Source organism: Cyanistes caeruleus, unplaced genomic scaffold, assembly GCF_971803275.1.
Source record: "Cyanistes caeruleus unplaced genomic scaffold, bCyaCae1.hap1.1 HAP1_SCAFFOLD_124, whole genome shotgun sequence".
Lineage (NCBI taxonomy): Eukaryota > Metazoa > Chordata > Aves > Passeriformes > Paridae > Cyanistes > Cyanistes caeruleus.
Window position 1 is genome coordinate 53,298 of NW_028255921.1, and position 18,484 is coordinate 71,781.

At 50.3% G+C, this 18,484-nt stretch overlaps 1 long non-coding RNA gene across 1 annotated transcript; it reads left to right on the forward strand.

The window, feature by feature from the left end:
* Positions 1 to 332: 332 nt before the first annotated feature.
* Positions 333 to 2,267, forward strand: LOC147646100 (uncharacterized). The gene is made up of 3 exons (XR_015281953.1): positions 333 to 1,371; positions 1,466 to 1,699; positions 1,992 to 2,267. It is a non-coding gene; the product is annotated as an uncharacterized LOC147646100 (long non-coding RNA).
* Positions 2,268 to 18,484: the final 16,217 nt, after the last annotated feature.

Genomic DNA, 18,484 nt, shown 5'->3' on the forward strand with positions numbered 1-18,484 from the left:
TTTCAGCAGAGCAAACAGCAGCCTGGAGGGTGGGCAATGCTGCATCTGGACCACTGCATGCTCATCCTTCACCACAATGCAGAGCTGCCATGGATCACTTTTTCCATTTCTCCTGTTGGATATGTTTTGGAGAAGTTGTTCTAGGTGGCTTTGGATGGTGATCCAAGTAGGAAGCAGCCATTCGCCTGCTGTGATATCCTTACAACTAGTCCTAACTTCTCACTGCCTTTGGTTTGATTGGGGGTGTTTTATCTGTTTGTTTGATTGGTTTCTTTGGGTTGGTTTCTTTGTGTTTTTCTCTCTTTTGCTTGGAGTTTCTTTTCCTTTTTTAGAAACGACTGGTGAAGTTGGCACAACCAAACTCCAGAAAACGTAAGCCAGGCTTGACTTTCCAGAAATTGCTTTTGGCTGGCTTTAGCTGCATTCCCCAGGATCACGATCAGCAGTAGATATTTGCAGGTTTTGCTGTGCATCCTCAGCCTGCCCAGATGTTGTTCAGTGTTTCAGCAGTGGAGAAGACGATGGATATTTTGCTAAACCTCCTTTCAAACAACAAAACTTGGGTTAGCACGACAGAAAAGAAGAAAAGAAAATCTTCGCCAGTTAGAACAGAGCCAGAGTCCCACCATTTCCCCCTCCACTTTTCTTTCTTTTCTACATTTAGAGGTAAAGCTTCCATCTCCAAAAGCTTCCATCTCTCACTTCCTGATGTAGCCATTTGCTACCCTTTAGCCTTGACTGCCACGCATCGGACTGCTGTCCGTGTGGGGCTGGGGATGCTCAGCCTGGAAAGAGAAGGGGGCTGGCGAGGCCTCCCTGCAGCTCTAGGAAAGATGGGCACAGAGAGGAGAAGCCTTTCAACTGCAGGAGTGAGCTTGAAGTTGGATCTGATGAAGCTGCTCTTTTCCACTCCGGCTGCTGGGCCACTGGCCCAGGCTGTGCACAGAGGCTGGGGATGCTCCATCCTTGGCAACATCCAAGGCCAGCTGGGAGCGGGGCTCTGAGCAACCTATTCTGGGTGAAGATTGCTCCGCTTGGAACAAGATGGTCTTTAGGGTCCCTTCCAAGCCCAAGCACCCAGGGATTCCGTCATTCATTCTACGGTCTCCGTTGTCCACTTCAGCCTGGGCCTGAACTCCTGGCGGTGATGTCACAGTGCACGCTCCAGCTAGAACTTCCAGCATCCAGCAACGGCCACAACACAACCCTTGGCTCCTTGTGCCAGCACGCTCTTCATTCACCCTGCTCCAAGCCTACCCCTGTCACCTTGTTGCCACCTGCTCCCTGATTCCCCCAGCAGTCCCCAAAGCTCCCCATCGCTTGGATTTTGCTCTCCATCCCTGCAGGATGTCTGCATTTGTTCCAAAAGAGGTATGGTACTATTCCACGGAGGCGGACACCCCGCAGCTGCCTGGCTGGGCTGGAGCTCTGTGGGACAGGGTGGGAAATTTTGCTACCACTGCAGGCTGGCACAGACCGAGAGCAGGAGACGGACGTCGATACACAGACTGATAGAGAAGAAGCCATGGAAGTGGACGGAGAGCATACTGGAGAGGAAGAGATGGATGTGGATATGTACGAGACAGAGGAAGAGATGGAGGTGGAAACGAAAGATTATATTGAAGAGATGGATATTGATCTAAAAGACAAGGAGGAAGACATGGTCTTGGGATGAAGACCGATGCCAGCAGCAGAACAGGCAGGTGCTCCCCACAGGCAGAGTGGGTCCCCTGCTGCCAGCCTGGGGCCGGGCTGGGCACTTCCTGCTCAGGGACACGCTAGCCCATGCACTGGATTCTGCTGGCCATCCCTGGCCTGGCCTGGGCTTGCTGTGGGCCACACAAGCCCTGTTCCAGTGCCTGGGCCACAGCCCCCAGCCAGGCTCCCTTCTGGCAGCAGAGTCCCACTGGGCCAGTGTCCCAGCCCGGCAGCACATGGAACACCCTTCCGTGCCTGACTGCACTGACCGTGCTACTTGTTTTTCCTTCCAGGACTTAGGGACATCACAGACACAGATGCCACCCTGCTGTACATACGTTTTACAGTTGTTGTGTTCAGGATAGAGGTTTTAGAGTTTGTTTAAGTTGTCTGTAAATACGTTTCATAGAGTTTTGTTAGATCTCTTCTCAGGTAAATAGGTTCTATAGTTTGTTGTTGTTGTTTTTGTTGTTGTTGTTGTTGTTACCAATATTCTTACAGTGTAAATATGTGGTGTAGTTCATTCTTGTTCCTTTTCTTCTACAGATAAACAGTCTTTGATTTTCACACCCCAGTTCTCTTTGCATTTTCTTCGGGCACATTTGCAAAGCTGTGGGTTGTTTCGGGAACAATGTTTGCAGGACTCTAAAAAGAGTATCAAAACCGCTCTGCCACACTCTCCGCTGCTGCTGCTGCCCCAAAAAGCACTGGCTGGCTTTGCTCACACAATCACAGTTGTGGTGGCATTTCTACCACACCACAGGACAGCGATGTTTTCCCTCTTCTCCTGGAAATACCTACAGCACTTGTGGGTAGCAAGGCAAACATGAGCCTCTTTTAGTGGCCCTTGAAATTGGACATGTGAAATGAGGTACACAAAGCCACAGGCCAGCTGAACCTGGCATCTCTGAATGGGTCTTTACATTCTTCCCAGGAAGATGAATGGCAATCACTATTTTGGCAGGGAGGAAAGTGCATCAGCTAGCAATTTGCTGTAGAAAATGTGCTTTCTGCTCCTCTCACAGCCAAAACTCCTACCCATTTCTTGGAAGTCCTTCTTAGATAAGGACCGTGTTCAACTGAGTGACAGTGAAGCCAAATGGCAATGCCGCAATCAATTGTCCTGTACACAATCTCCTTCATCCACGTGGAAGGTTACTCACGGGCACACAAGAGGACGGAAGAAACCCAAATGCATCGTTGGACATAAAGTCAGACGTGTGGAGGGATGAAGAAATCTTGCAGAGATATGGAAAGCTGCCCTGAAAACCCTGTTCGGAGAGAGCCTGAGCTCCTTTGTGCTTCTAGGCCTGAAGATGCTCAGCACCTTTCCCAGATGCTCAGCAGGCAGTAGGATTGTGCCTGAATCTGGCTCTGGAAATGCCAGTGCCTCAGCTGAGAGCTGTGGCAATGATTTCCATTGCATGGAGAGGGGCCACAGTCCTGCAAGAGTCTTTCAGCAGAGCAAACAGCAGCCTGGAGGGTGGGCAATGCTGCATCGGGACCACTGCATGCTCATCCTTCACCACAATGCAGAGCTGCCATGGATCACTTTTTCCATTTCTCCTGTTGGATATGTTTTGGAGAAGTTGTTCTAGGTGGCTTTGGATGGTGATCCAAGTAGGAAGCAGCCATTCGCCTGCTGTGATATCCTTACAACTAGTCCTAACTTCTCATTGCCTTTGGTTTGATTGGGGGTGTTTTATCTGTTTGTTTGATTGGTTTCTTTGGGTTGGTTTCTTTGTGTTTTTCTCTCTTTTGCTTGGAGTTTCTTTTCCTTTTTTAGAAATGACTGGTGAAGTTGGCACAACCAAACTCCAGAAAACGTAAAGCAGGCTTGACTTTCCAGAAATTGCTTTTGGCTGGCTTTAGCTGCATTCCCCAGGATCACGATCAACAGTAGATATTTGCAGGTTTTGCTCTGCATCCTCAGCCTGCCCAGATGTTCAGTGTTTCAGCAGTGGAGAAGACGATGGATATTTTGCTAAACCTCCTTTCAAACAACAAAACTTGGGTTAGCACGACAGAAAAGAAGAAAAGAAAATCTTCGCCAGTTAGAACAGAGCCAGAGTCCCACCATTTCCCCCTCCACTTTTCTTTCTTTTCTACATTTAGAGGTAAAGCTTCCATCTCCAAAAGCTTCCATCTCTCACTTCCCGATGTAGCCATTTGCTACCCTTTAGCCTTGACTGCCACGCATCAGACTGCTGTCCGTGTGGGGCTGGGGATGCTCAGCCTGGAAAGAGAAGGGGGCTGGCGAGGCCTCCCTGCAGCTCTAGAAAAGATGGGCACAGAGAGGAGAAGCCTTTCAACTGCAGGAGTGAGCTTGAAGTTGGATCTAATGAAGCTGCTCTTTTCCACTCCGGCTGCTGGGCCACTGGCCCAGGCTGTGCACAGAGGCTGGGGATGCTCCATCCTTGGCAACATCCAAGGCCAGCTGGGAGCGGGGCTCTGAGCAACCTATTCTGGGTGAAGATTGCTCCGCTTGGAACAAGATGGTCTTTAGGGTCCCTTCCAAGCCCAAGCACCCAGGGATTCCGTCATTCATTCTACGGTCTCCGTTGTCCACTTCAGCCTGGGCCTCAACTCCTGGCGGTGATGTCACAGTGCACGCTCCAGCTAGAACTTCCAGCATCCAGCAACGGCCACAACACAACCCTTGGCTCCTTGTGCCAGCACGCTCTTCATTCACCCTGCTCCAAGCCTACCCCTGTCACCTTGTTGCCACCTGCTCCCTGATTCCCCCAGCAGTCCCCAAAGCTCCCCATCGCTTGGATTTTGCTCTCCATCCCTGCAGGATGTCTGCATTTGTTCCAAAAGAGGTATGGTACTATTCCACGGAGGCGGACACCCCGCAGCTGCCTGGCTGGGCTGGAGCTCTGTGGGACAGGGTGGGAAATTTTGCTACCTCTGCAGGCTGGCACAGACCGAGAGGAGGAGACGGACGTCGATACACAGACTGATAGAGAAGGAGCCATGGAAGTGGACGGAGAGGATAGTGGAGAGGAAGAGATGGATGTGGATATGTACGAGACAGAGGAAGAGATGGAGGTGGAAACGAAAGATTATATTGAAGAGATGGATATTGATCTAAAAGACAAGGAGGAAGACATGGTCTTGGGATGAAGACCGATGCCAGCAGCAGAACAGGCAGGTGCTCCCCACAGGCAGAGTGGGTCCCCTGCTGCCAGCCTGGGGCCGGGCTGGGCACTTCCTGCTCAGGGACACGCTAGCCCATGCACTGCATTCTGCTGGCCATCCCTGGCCTGGCCTGGGCTTGCTGTGGGCCACACAAGCCCTGTTCCAGTGCCTGGGCCACAGCCCCCAGCCAGGCTCCCTTCTGGCAGCAGAGTCCCACTGGGCCAGTGTCCCAGCCCGGCAGCACATGGAACACCCTTCCGTGCCTGACTGCACTGACCGTGCTACTTGTTTTTCCTTCCAGGACTTAGGGACATCACAGACACAGATGCCACCCTGCTGTACATACGTTTTACAGTTGTTGTGTTCAGGATAGAGGTTTTAGAGTTTGTTTAAGTTGTCTGTAATTACGTTTCATAGAGTTTTGTTAGAGCTGTTCTCAGGTAAATAGGTTCTATAGTTTGTTGTTGTTGTTGTTGTTGTTGTTACCAATATTCTTACAGTGTAAATATGTGGTGTAGTTCATTCTTGTTCCTTTTCTTCTACAGATAAACAGTCTTTGATTTTCACACCCCAGTTCTCTTTGCATTTTCTTCGGGCACATTTGCAAAGCTGTGGGTTGTTTCGGGAACAATGTTTGCAGGACTCTAAAAAGAGTATCACAACCGCTCTGCCACACTCTCAGCTGCTGCTGCTGCCCCAAAAAGCACTGGCTGGCTTTGCTCACACAATCACAGTTGTGGTGGCATTTCTACCACACCACAGGACAGCGATGTTTTCCCTCTTCTCCTGGAAATACCTACAGCACTTGTGGGTAGCAAGGCAAACATGAGCCTCTTTTAGTGGCCCTTGAAATTGGACATGTGAAATGAGGTACACAAAGCCACAGGCCAGCTGAACCTGGCATCTCTGAATGGGTCTTTACATTCTTCCCAGGAAGTTGAATGGCAATCACTATTTTGGCAGGGAGGAAAGTGCATCAGCTAGCAATTTGCTGTAGAAAATGTGCTTTCTGCTCCTCTCACAGCCAAAACTCCTACCCATTTCTTGGAAGTCCTTCTTAGATAAGGACCGTGTTCAACTGAGTGACAGTGAAGCCAAATGGCAATGCCGCAATCAATTGTCCTGTACACAATCTCCTTCATCCACGTGGAAGGTTACTCACGGGCACACAAGAGGACGGAAGAAACCCAAATGCATCGTTTGACATAATAAAGTCAGACGTGTTGAGGGATGAAGAAATCTTGCAGAGATATGGAAAGCTGCCCTGAAAACCCAGTTCGGGGAGAGCCTGAGCTCTTTTGTGCTTCTAGGCCTGAAGATGCTCAGCAGCTTTCCCAGATGCTCAGCAGGCAGTAGGATTGTGCCTGAATCTGGCTCTGGAAATGCCAGTGCCTCAACTGAGAGCTGTGGCAATGATTTCCATTGCATGGAGAGGGGCCACAGTCCTGCAAGAGTCTTTCAGCAGAGCAAACAGCAGCCTGGAGGGCGGGCCATCTGGACCACTGCATGCTCATCCTTCACCACAATGCAGAGCTGCCATGGATCACTTTTTCCATTTCTCCTGTTGGATATGTTTTGGAGAAGTTGTTCTAGGTGGCTTTGGATGGTGATCCAAGTAGGAAGCAGCCATTCGCCTGCTGTGATATCCTTACAACTAGTCCTAACTTCTCATTGCCTTTGGTTTGATTGGGGGTGTTTTATCTGTTTGTTTGATTGGTTTCTTTGGGTTGGTTTCTTTGTGTTTTTCTCTCTTTTGCTTGGAGTTTCTTTTCCTTTTTTAGAAATGACTGGTGAAGTTGGCACAACCAAACTCCAGAAAACGTAAAGCAGGCTTGACTTTCCAGAAATTGCTTTTGGCTGGCTTTAGCTGCATTCCCCAGGATCACGATCAGCAGTAGATATTTGCAGGTTTTGCTGTGCATCCTCAGCCTGCCCAGATGTTGTTCAGTGTTTCAGCAGTGGAGAAGACGATGGATATTTTGCTAAACCTCCTTTCAAACAACAAAACTTGGGTTAGCACGACAGAAAAGAAGGAAAGAAAATCTTCGCCAGTTAGAACAGAGCCAGAGTCCCACCATTTCCCCCTCCACTTTGCTTTCTTTTCTACATTTAGAGGTAAAGCTTCCATCTCCAAAAGCTTCCATCTCTCACTTCCCGATGTAGCCATTTGCTACCCTTTAGCCTTGACTGCCACGCATCAGACTGCTGTCCGTGTGGGGCTGGGGATGCTCAGCCTGGAAAGAGAAGGGGGCTGGCGAGGCCTCCTTGCAGCTCTAGGAAAGATGGGCACAGAGAGGAGAAGCCTTTCAACTGCAGGAGTGAGCTTGAAGTTGGATCTAATGAAGCTGCTCTTTTCCACTCCGGCTGCTGGGCCACTGGCCCAGGCTGTGCACAGAGGCTGGGGATGCTCCATCCTTGGCAACATCCAAGGCCAGCTGGGAGCGGGGCTCTGAGCAACCTATTCTAGGGGAAGATTGCTCCGCTTGGAGCAAGATGGTCTTTAGGGTCCCTTCCAAGCCCAAGCACCCAGGGATTCCATCATTCATTCTACGGTCTCCGTTGTCCACTTCAGCCTGGGCCTGAACTCCTGGCGGTGATGTCACAGTGCACGCTCCAGCTAGAACTTCCAGCATCCAGCAACGGCCACAACACAACCCTTGGCTCCTTGTGCCAGCACGCTCTTCATTCACCCTGCTCCAAGCCTACTCCTGTCACCTTGTTGCCACCTGCTCCCTGATTCCCCCAGCAGTCCCCAAAGCTCCCCATCGCTTGGATTTTGCTCTCCATCCCTGCAGGATGTCTGCATTTGTTCCAAAAGAGGTATGGTACTATTCCACGGAGGCGGACACCCCGCAGCTGCCTGGCTGGGCTGGAGCTCTGTGGGACAGGGTGGGAAATTTTGCTACCTCTGCAGGCTGGCACAGACCGAGAGGAGGAGACGGACGTCGATACACAGACTGATAGAGAAGAAGCCATGGAAGTGGACGGAGAGGATACTGGAGAGCAAGAGATGGATGTGGATATGTACGAGACAGAGGAAGAGATGGAGGTGGAAACGAAAGATTATATTGAAGAGATGGATATTGATCTAAAAGACAAGGAGGAAGACATGGTCTTGGGATGAAGACCGATGCCAGCAGCAGAACAGGCAGGTGCTCCCCCCACAGGCAGAGTGGGTCCCCTGCTGCCAGCCTGGGGCTGGGCTGGGCACTCCCTGCTCAGGGACACACTAGCCCATGCACTGCATTCTGCTGGCCATCCCTGGCCTGGCCTGGGCTTGCTGTGGGCCACACAAGCCCTGTTCCAGTGCCTGGGCCACAGCCCCCAGCCAGGCTCCCTTCTGGCAGCAGAGTCCCACTGGGCCAGTGTCCCAGCCCGGCAGCACATGGAACACCCTTCCGTGCCTGACTGCACTGACCTTGCTACTTGTTTTTCCTTCCAGGACTTAGGGACATCACAGACACAGATGCCACCCTGCTGTACATACGTTTTACAGTTGTTGTGTTCAGGATAGAGGTTTTAGAGTTTGTTTAAGTTGTCTGTAAATACGTTTCATAGAGTTTTGTTAGAGCTGTTCTCAGGTAAATAGGTTCTATAGTTTGTTGTTGTTGTTGTTGTTGTTGTTACCAATATTCTTACAGTGTAAATATGTGGTGTAGTTCATTCTTGTTCCTTTTCTTCTACAGATAAACAGTCTTTGATTTTCACACCCCAGTTCTCTTTGCATTTTCTTCGGGCACATTTGCAAAGCTGTGGGTTGTTTCGGGAACAATGTTTGCAGGACTCTAAAAAGAGTATCAAAACCGCTCTGCCACACTCTCCGCTGCTGCTGATGCCCCAAAAAGCACTGGCTGGCTTTGCTCACACAATCACAGTTGTGGTGGCATTTCTACCACACCACAGGACAGCGATGTTTTCCCTCTTCTCCTGGAAATACCTACAGCACTTGTGGGTAGCAAGGCAAACATGAGCCTCTTTTAGTGGCCCTTGAAATTGGACATGTGAAATGAGGTACACAAAGCCACAGGCCAGCTGAACCTGGCATCTCTGAATGGGTCTTTACATTCTTCCCAGGAAGATGAATGGCAATCACTATTTTGGCAGGGAGGAAAGTGCATCAGCTAGCAATTTGCTGTAGAAAATGTGCTTTCTGCTCCTCTCACAGCCAAAACTCCTACCCATTTCTTGGAAGTCCTTCTTAGATAAGGACCGTGTTCAACTGAGTGACAGTGAAGCCAAATGGCAATGCCGCAATCAATTGTCCTGTACACAATCTCCTTCATCCACGTGGAAGGTTACTCACGGGCACACAAGAGGACGGAAGAAACCCAAATGCATCGTTGGACATAAAGTTAGACGTGTGGAGGGATGAAGAAATCTTGCAGAGATATGGAAAGCTGCCCTGAAAACCCAGTTCGGGGAGAGCCTGAGCTCCTTTGTGCTTCTAGGCCTGAAGATGCTCAGCACCTTTCCCAGATGCTCAGCAGGCAGTAGGATTGTGCCTGAATCTGGCTCTGGAAATGCCAGTGCCTCAGCTGAGAGCTGTGGCAATGATTTCCATTGCATGGAGAGGGGCCACAGTCCTGCAAGAGTCTTTCAGCAGAGCAAACAGCAGCCTGGAGGGTGGGCAATGCTGCATCGGGACCACTGCATGCTCATCCTTCACCACAATGCAGAGCTGCCATGGATCACTTTTTCCATTTCTCCTGTTGGATATGTTTTGGAGAAGTTGTTCTAGGTGGCTTTGGATGGTGATCCAAGTAGGAAGCAGCCATTCGCCTGCTGTGATATCCTTACAACTAGTCCTAACTTCTCATTGCCTTTGGTTTGATTGGGGGTGTTTTATCTGTTTGTTTGATTGGTTTCTTTGGGTTGGTTTCTTTGTGTTTTTCTCTCTTTTGCTTGGAGTTTCTTTTCCTTTTTTAGAAATGACTGGTGAAGTTGGCACAACCAAACTCCAGAAAACGTAAAGCAGGCTTGACTTTCCAGAAATTGCTTTTGGCTGGCTTTAGCTGCATTCCCCAGGATCACGATCAGCAGTAGATATTTGCAGGTTTTGCTGTGCATCCTCAGCCTGCCCAGATGTTGTTCAGTGTTTCAGCAGTGGAGAAGACGATGGATATTTTGCTAAACCTCCTTTCAAACAACAAAACTTGGGTTAGCACGACAGAAAAGAAGGAAAGAAAATCTTCGCCAGTTAGAACAGAGCCAGAGTCCCACCATTTCCCCCTCCACTTTTCTTTCTTTTCTACATTTAGAGGTAAAGCTTCCATCTCCAAAAGCTTCCATCTCTCACTTCCCGATGTAGCCATTTGCTACCCTTTAGCCTTGACTGCCACGCATCGGACTGCTGTCCGTGTGGGGCTGGGGATGCTCAGCCTGGAAAGAGAAGGGGGCTGGCGAGGCCTCCCTGCAGCTCTAGGAAAGATGGGCACAGAGAGGAGAAGCCTTTCAACTGCAGGAGTGAGCTTGAAGTTGGATCTAATGAAGCTGCTCTTTTCCACTCCGGCTGCTGGGCCACTGGCCCAGGCTGTGCACAGAGGCTGGGGATGCTCCATCCTTGGCAACATCCAAGGCCAGCTGGGAGCGGGGCTCTGAGCAACCTATTCTAGGGGAAGATTGCTCCGCTTGGAGCAAGATGGTCTTTAGGGTCCCTTCCAAGCCCAAGCACCCAGGGATTCCATCATTCATTCTACGGTCTCCGTTGTCCACTTCAGCCTGGGCCTCAACTCCTGGCGGTGATGTCACAGTGCACGCTCCAGCTAGAACTTCCAGCATCCAGCAACGGCCACAACACAACCCTTGGCTCCTTGTGCCAGCACGCTCTTCATTCACCCTGCTCCAAGCCTACTCCTGTCACCTTGTTGCCACCTGCTCCCTGATTCCCCCAGCAGTCCCCAAAGCTCCCCATCGCTTGGATTTTGCTCTCCATCCCTGCAGGATGTCTGCATTTGTTCCAAAAGAGGTATGGTACTATTCCACGGAGGCGGACACCCCGCAGCTGCCTGGCTGGGCTGGAGCTCTGTGGGACAGGGTGGGAAATTTTGCTACCTCTGCAGGCTGGCACAGACCGAGAGGAGGAGACGGACGTCGATACACAGACTGATAGAGAAGAAGCCATGGAAGTGGACGGAGAGGATACTGGAGAGCAAGAGATGGATGTGGATATGTACGAGACAGAGGAAGAGATGGAGGTGGAAACGAAAGATTATATTGAAGAGATGGATATTGATCTAAAAGACAAGGAGGAAGACATGGTCTTGGGATGAAGACCGATGCCAGCAGCAGAACAGGCAGGTGCTCCCCCCACAGGCAGAGTGGGTCCCCTGCTGCCAGCCTGGGGCTGGGCTGGGCACTCCCTGCTCAGGGACACACTAGCCCATGCACTGCATTCTGCTGGCCATCCCTGGCCTGGCCTGGGCTTGCTGTGGGCCACACAAGCCCTGTTCCAGTGCCTGGGCCACAGCCCCCAGCCAGGCTCCCTTCTGGCAGCAGAGTCCCACTGGGCCAGTGTCCCAGCCCGGCAGCACATGGAACACCCTTCCGTGCCTGACTGCACTGACCTTGCTACTTGTTTTTCCTTCCAGGACTTAGGGACATCACAGACACAGATGCCACCCTGCTGTACATACGTTTTACAGTTGTTGTGTTCAGGATAGAGGTTTTAGAGTTTGTTTAAGTTGTCTGTAAATACGTTTCATAGAGTTTTGTTAGAGCTGTTCTCAGGTAAATAGGTTCTATAGTTTGTTGTTGTTGTTGTTGTTGTTGTTACCAATATTCTTACAGTGTAAATATGTGGTGTAGTTCATTCTTGTTCCTTTTCTTCTACAGATAAACAGTCTTTGATTTTCACACCCCAGTTCTCTTTGCATTTTCTTCGGGCACATTTGCAAAGCTGTGGGTTGTTTCGGGAACAATGTTTGCAGGACTCTAAAAAGAGTATCAAAACCGCTCTGCCACACTCTCCGCTGCTGCTGATGCCCCAAAAAGCACTGGCTGGCTTTGCTCACACAATCACAGTTGTGGTGGCATTTCTACCACACCACAGGACAGCGATGTTTTCCCTCTTCTCCTGGAAATACCTACAGCACTTGTGGGTAGCAAGGCAAACATGAGCCTCTTTTAGTGGCCCTTGAAATTGGACATGTGAAATGAGGTACACAAAGCCACAGGCCAGCTGAACCTGGCATCTCTGAATGGGTCTTTACATTCTTCCCAGGAAGATGAATGGCAATCACTATTTTGGCAGGGAGGAAAGTGCATCAGCTAGCAATTTGCTGTAGAAAATGTGCTTTCTGCTCCTCTCACAGCCAAAACTCCTACCCATTTCTTGGAAGTCCTTCTTAGATAAGGACCGTGTTCAACTGAGTGACAGTGAAGCCAAATGGCAATGCCGCAATCAATTGTCCTGTACACAATCTCCTTCATCCACGTGGAAGGTTACTCACGGGCACACAAGAGGACGGAAGAAACCCAAATGCATCGTTGGACATAAAGTTAGACGTGTGGAGGGATGAAGAAATCTTGCAGAGATATGGAAAGCTGCCCTGAAAACCCAGTTCGGGGAGAGCCTGAGCTCCTTTGTGCTTCTAGGCCTGAAGATGCTCAGCACCTTTCCCAGATGCTCAGCAGGCAGTAGGATTGTGCCTGAATCTGGCTCTGGAAATGCCAGTGCCTCAGCTGAGAGCTGTGGCAATGATTTCCATTGCATGGAGAGGGGCCACAGTCCTGCAAGAGTCTTTCAGCAGAGCAAACAGCAGCCTGGAGGGTGGGCAATGCTGCATCGGGACCACTGCATGCTCATCCTTCACCACAATGCAGAGCTGCCATGGATCACTTTTTCCATTTCTCCTGTTGGATATGTTTTGGAGAAGTTGTTCTAGGTGGCTTTGGATGGTGATCCAAGTAGGAAGCAGCCATTCGCCTGCTGTGATATCCTTACAACTAGTCCTAACTTCTCATTGCCTTTGGTTTGATTGGGGGTGTTTTATCTGTTTGTTTGATTGGTTTCTTTGGGTTGGTTTCTTTGTGTTTTTCTCTCTTTTGCTTGGAGTTTCTTTTCCTTTTTTAGAAATGACTGGTGAAGTTGGCACAACCAAACTCCAGAAAACGTAAAGCAGGCTTGACTTTCCAGAAATTGCTTTTGGCTGGCTTTAGCTGCATTCCCCAGGATCACGATCAGCAGTAGATATTTGCAGGTTTTGCTGTGCATCCTCAGCCTGCCCAGATGTTGTTCAGTGTTTCAGCAGTGGAGAAGACGATGGATATTTTGCTAAACCTCCTTTCAAACAACAAAACTTGGGTTAGCACGACAGAAAAGAAGGAAAGAAAATCTTCGCCAGTTAGAACAGAGCCAGAGTCCCACCATTTCCCCCTCCACTTTTCTTTCTTTTCTACATTTAGAGGTAAAGCTTCCATCTCCAAAAGCTTCCATCTCTCACTTCCCGATGTAGCCATTTGCTACCCTTTAGCCTTGACTGCCACGCATCGGACTGCTGTCCGTGTGGGGCTGGGGATGCTCAGCCTGGAAAGAGAAGGGGGCTGGCGAGGCCTCCCTGCAGCTCTAGGAAAGATGGGCACAGAGAGGAGAAGCCTTTCAACTGCAGGAGTGAGCTTGAAGTTGGATCTAATGAAGCTGCTCTTTTCCACTCCGGCTGCTGGGCCACTGGCCCAGGCTGTGCACAGAGGCTGGGGATGCTCCATCCTTGGCAACATCCAAGGCCAGCTGGGAGCGGGGCTCTGAGCAACCTATTCTAGGGGAAGATTGCTCCGCTTGGAGCAAGATGGTCTTTAGGGTCCCTTCCAAGCCCAAGCACCCAGGGATTCCATCATTCATTCTACGGTCTCCGTTGTCCACTTCAGCCTGGGCCTCAACTCCTGGCGGTGATGTCACAGTGCACGCTCCAGCTAGAACTTCCAGCATCCAGCAACGGCCACAACACAACCCTTGGCTCCTTGTGCCAGCACGCTCTTCATTCACCCTGCTCCAAGCCTACTCCTGTCACCTTGTTGCCACCTGCTCCCTGATTCCCCCAGCAGTCCCCAAAGCTCCCCATCGCTTGGATTTTGCTCTCCATCCCTGCAGGATGTCTGCATTTGTTCCAAAAGAGGTATGGTACTATTCCACGGAGGCGGACACCCCGCAGCTGCCTGGCTGGGCTGGAGCTCTGTGGGACAGGGTGGGAAAGGGACCCCACGCTGAAATTTTGCTACCTCTGCAGGCTGGCACAGACCGAGAGGAGGAGACGGACGTCGATACACAGACTGATAGAGAAGAAGCCATGGAAGTGGACGGAGAGGATACTGGAGAGCAAGAGATGGATGTGGATATGTACGAGACAGAGGAAGAGATGGAGGTGGAAACGAAAGATTATGTTGAAGAGATGGATATTGATCTAAAAGACAAGGAGGAAGACATGGTCTTGGGATGAAGACCGATGCCAGCAGCAGAACAGGCAGGTGCTCCCCCCACAGGCAGAGTGGGTCCCCTGCTGCCAGCCTGGGGCTGGGCTGGGCACTCCCTGCTCAGGGACACACTAGCCCATGCACTGCATTCTGCTGGCCATCCCTGGCCTGGCCTGGGCTTGCTGTTGGCCACACAAGCCCTGTTCCAGTGCCTGGGCCACAGCCCCCAGCCAGGCTCCCTTCTGGCAGCAGAGTCCCACTGGGCCAGTGTCCCAGCCCGGCAGCACATGGAACACCCTTCCGTGCCTGACTGCACTGACCTTGCTACTTGTTTTTCCTTCCAGGACTTAGGGACATCACAGACACAGATGCCACCCTGCTGTACATACGTTTTACAGTTGTTGTGTTCAGGATAGAGGTTTTAGAGTTTGTTTAAGTTGTCTGTAAATACGTTTCATAGAGTTTTGTTAGAGCTGTTCTCAGGTAAATAGGTTCTATAGTTTGTTGTTGTTGTTGTTGTTGTTGTTACCAATATTCTTACAGTGTAAATATGTGGTGTAGTTCATTCTTGTTCCTTTTCTTCTACAGATAAACAGTCTTTGATTTTCACACCCCAGTTCTCTTTGCATTTTCTTCGGGCACATTTGCAAAGCTGTGGGTTGTTTCGGGAACAATGTTTGCAGGACTCTAAAAAGAGTATCAAAACCGCTCTGCCACACTCTCCGCTGCTGCTGATGCCCCAAAAAGCACTGGCTGGCTTTGCTCACACAATCACAGTTGTGGTGGCATTTCTACCACACCACAGGACAGCGATGTTTTCCCTCTTCTCCTGGAAATACCTACAGCACTTGTGGGTAGCAAGGCAAACATGAGCCTCTTTTAGTGGCCCTTGAAATTGGACATGTGAAATGAGGTACACAAAGCCACAGGCCAGCTGAACCTGGCATCTCTGAATGGGTCTTTACATTCTTCCCAGGAAGATGAATGGCAATCACTATTTTGGCAGGGAGGAAAGTGCATCAGCTAGCAATTTGCTGTAGAAAATGTGCTTTCTGCTCCTCTCACAGCCAAAACTCCTACCCATTTCTTGGAAGTCCTTCTTAGATAAGGACCGTGTTCAACTGAGTGACAGTGAAGCCAAATGGCAATGCCGCAATCAATTGTCCTGTACACAATCTCCTTCATCCACGTGGAAGGTTACTCACGGGCACACAAGAGGACGGAAGAAACCCAAATGCATCGTTGGACATAAAGTTAGACGTGTGGAGGGATGAAGAAATCTTGCAGAGATATGGAAAGCTGCCCTGAAAACCCAGTTCGGGGAGAGCCTGAGCTCCTTTGTGCTTCTAGGCCTGAAGATGCTCAGCACCTTTCCCAGATGCTCAGCAGGCAGTAGGATTGTGCCTGAATCTGGCTCTGGAAATGCCAGTGCCTCAGCTGAGAGCTGTGGCAATGATTTCCATTGCATGGAGAGGGGCCACAGTCCTGCAAGAGTCTTTCAGCAGAGCAAACAGCAGCCTGGAGGGTGGGCAATGCTGCATCGGGACCACTGCATGCTCATCCTTCACCACAATGCAGAGCTGCCATGGATCACTTTTTCCATTTCTCCTGTTGGATATGTTTTGGAGAAGTTGTTCTAGGTGGCTTTGGATGGTGATCCAAGTAGGAAGCAGCCATTCGCCTGCTGTGATATCCTTACAACTAGTCCTAACTTCTCATTGCCTTTGGTTTGATTGGGGGTGTTTTATCTGTTTGTTTGATTGGTTTCTTTGGGTTGGTTTCTTTGTGTTTTTCTCTGTTTTGCTTGGAGTTTCTTTTCCTTTTTTAGAAATGACTGGTGAAGTTGGCACAACCAAACTCCAGAAAACGTAAAGCAGGCTTGACTTTCCAGAAATTGCTTTTGGCTGGCTTTAGCTGCATTCCCCAGGATCACGATCAGCAGTAGATATTTGCAGGTTTTGCTGTGCATCCTCAGCCTGCCCAGATGTTGTTCAGTGTTTCAGCAGTGGAGAAGACGATGGATATTTTGCTAAACCTCCTTTCAAACAACAAAACTTGGGTTAGCACGACAGAAAAGAAGGAAAGAAAATCTTCGCCAGTTAGAACAGAGCCAGAGTCCCACCATTTCCCCCTCCACTTTTCTTTCTTTTCTACATTTAGAGGTAAAGCTTCCATCTCCAAAAGCTTCCATCTCTCACTTCCCGATGTAGCCATTTGCTACCCTTTAGCCTTGACTGCCACGCATCGGACTGCTGTCCGTGTGGGGCTGGGGATGCTCAGCCTGGAAAGAGAAGGGGGCTGGCGAGGCCTCCCTGCAGCTCTAGGAAAGATGGGCACAGAGAGGAGAAGCCTTTCAACTGCAGGAGTGAGCTTGAAGTTGGATCTAATGAAGCTGCTCTTTTCCACTCCGGCTGCTGGGCCACTGGCCCAGGCTGTGCACAGAGGCTGGGGATGCTCCATCCTTGGCAACATCCAAGGCCAGCTGGGAGCGGGGCTCTGAGCAACCTATTCTAGGGGAAGATTGCTCCGCTTGGAGCAAGATGGTCTTTAGGGTCCCTTCCAAGCCCAAGCACCCAGGGATTCCATCATTCATTCTACGGTCTCCGTTGTCCACTTCAGCCTGGGCCTCAACTCCTGGCGGTGATGTCACAGTGCACGCTCCAGCTAGAACTTCCAGCATCCAGCAACGGCCACAACACAACCCTTGGCTCCTTGTGCCAGCACGCTCTTCATTCACCCTGCTCCAAGCCTACTCCTGTCACCTTGTTGCCACCTGCTCCCTGATTCCCCCAGCAGTCCCCAAAGCTCCCCATCGCTTGGATTTTGCTCTCCATCCCTGCAGGATGTCTGCATTTGTTCCAAAAGAGGTATGGTACTATTCCACAGAGGCGGACACCCCGCAGCTGCCTGGCTGGGCTGGAGCTCTGTGGGACAGGGTGGGAAATTTTGCTACCTCTGCAGGCTGGCACAGACCGAGAGGAGGAGACGGACGTCGATACACAGACTGATAGAGAAGAAGCCATGGAAGTGGACGGAGAGGATACTGGAGAGCAAGAGATGGATGTGGATATGTACGAGACAGAGGAAGAGATGGAGGTGGAAACGAAAGATTATATTGAAGAGATGGATATTGATCTAAAAGACAAGGAGGAAGACATGGTCTTGGGATGAAGACCGATGCCAGCAGCAGAACAGGCAGGTGCTCCCCCCACAGGCAGAGTGGGTCCCCTGCTGCCAGCCTGGGGCTGGGCTGGGCACTCCCTGCTCAGGGACACGCTAGCCCATGCACTGCATTCTGCTGGCCATCCCTGGCCTGGCCTGGGCTTGCTGTGGGCCACACAAGCCCTGTTCCAGTGCCTGGGCCACAGCCCCTAGCCAGGCTCCCTTCTGGCAGCAGAGTCCCACTGGGCCAGTGTCCCAGCCCGGCAGCACATGGAACACCCTTCCGTGCCTGACTGCACTGACCTTGCTACTTGTTTTTCCTTCCAGGACTTAGGGACATCACAGACACAGATGCCACCCTGCTGTACATACGTTTTACAGTTGTTGTGTTCAGGATAGAGGTTTTAGAGTTTGTTTAAGTTGTCTGTAAATACGTTTCATAGAGTTTTGTTAGAGCTGTTCTCAGGTAAATAGGTTCTATAGTTTGTTGTTGTTGTTGTTGTTGTTGTTACCAATATTCTTACAGTGTAAATATGTGGTGTAGTTCATTCTTGTTCCTTTTCTTCTACAGATAAACAGTGTTTGATTTTCACACCCCAGTTCTCTTTGCATTTTCTTCGGGCACATTTGCAAAGCTGTGGGTTGTTTCGGGAACAATGTTTGCAGGACTCTAAAAAGAGTATCAAAACCGCTCTGCCACACTCTCCGCTGCTGCTGCTGCCCCAAAAAGCACTGGCTGGCTTTGCTCACACAATCACAGTTGTGGTGGCATTTCTACCACACCACAGGACAGCGATGTTTTCCCTCTTCTCCTGGAAATACCTACAGCACTTGTGGGTAGCAAGGCAAACATGAGCCTCTTTTAGTGGCCCTTGAAATTGGACATGTGAAATGAGGTACACAAAGCCACAGGCCAGCTGAACCTGGCATCTCTGAATGGGTCTTTACATTCTTCCCAGGAAGATGAATGGCAATCACTATTTTGGCAGGGAGGAAAGTGCATCAGCTAGCAATTTGCTGTAGAAAATGTGCTTTCTGCTCCTCTCACAGCCAAAACTCCTACCCATTTCTTGGAAGT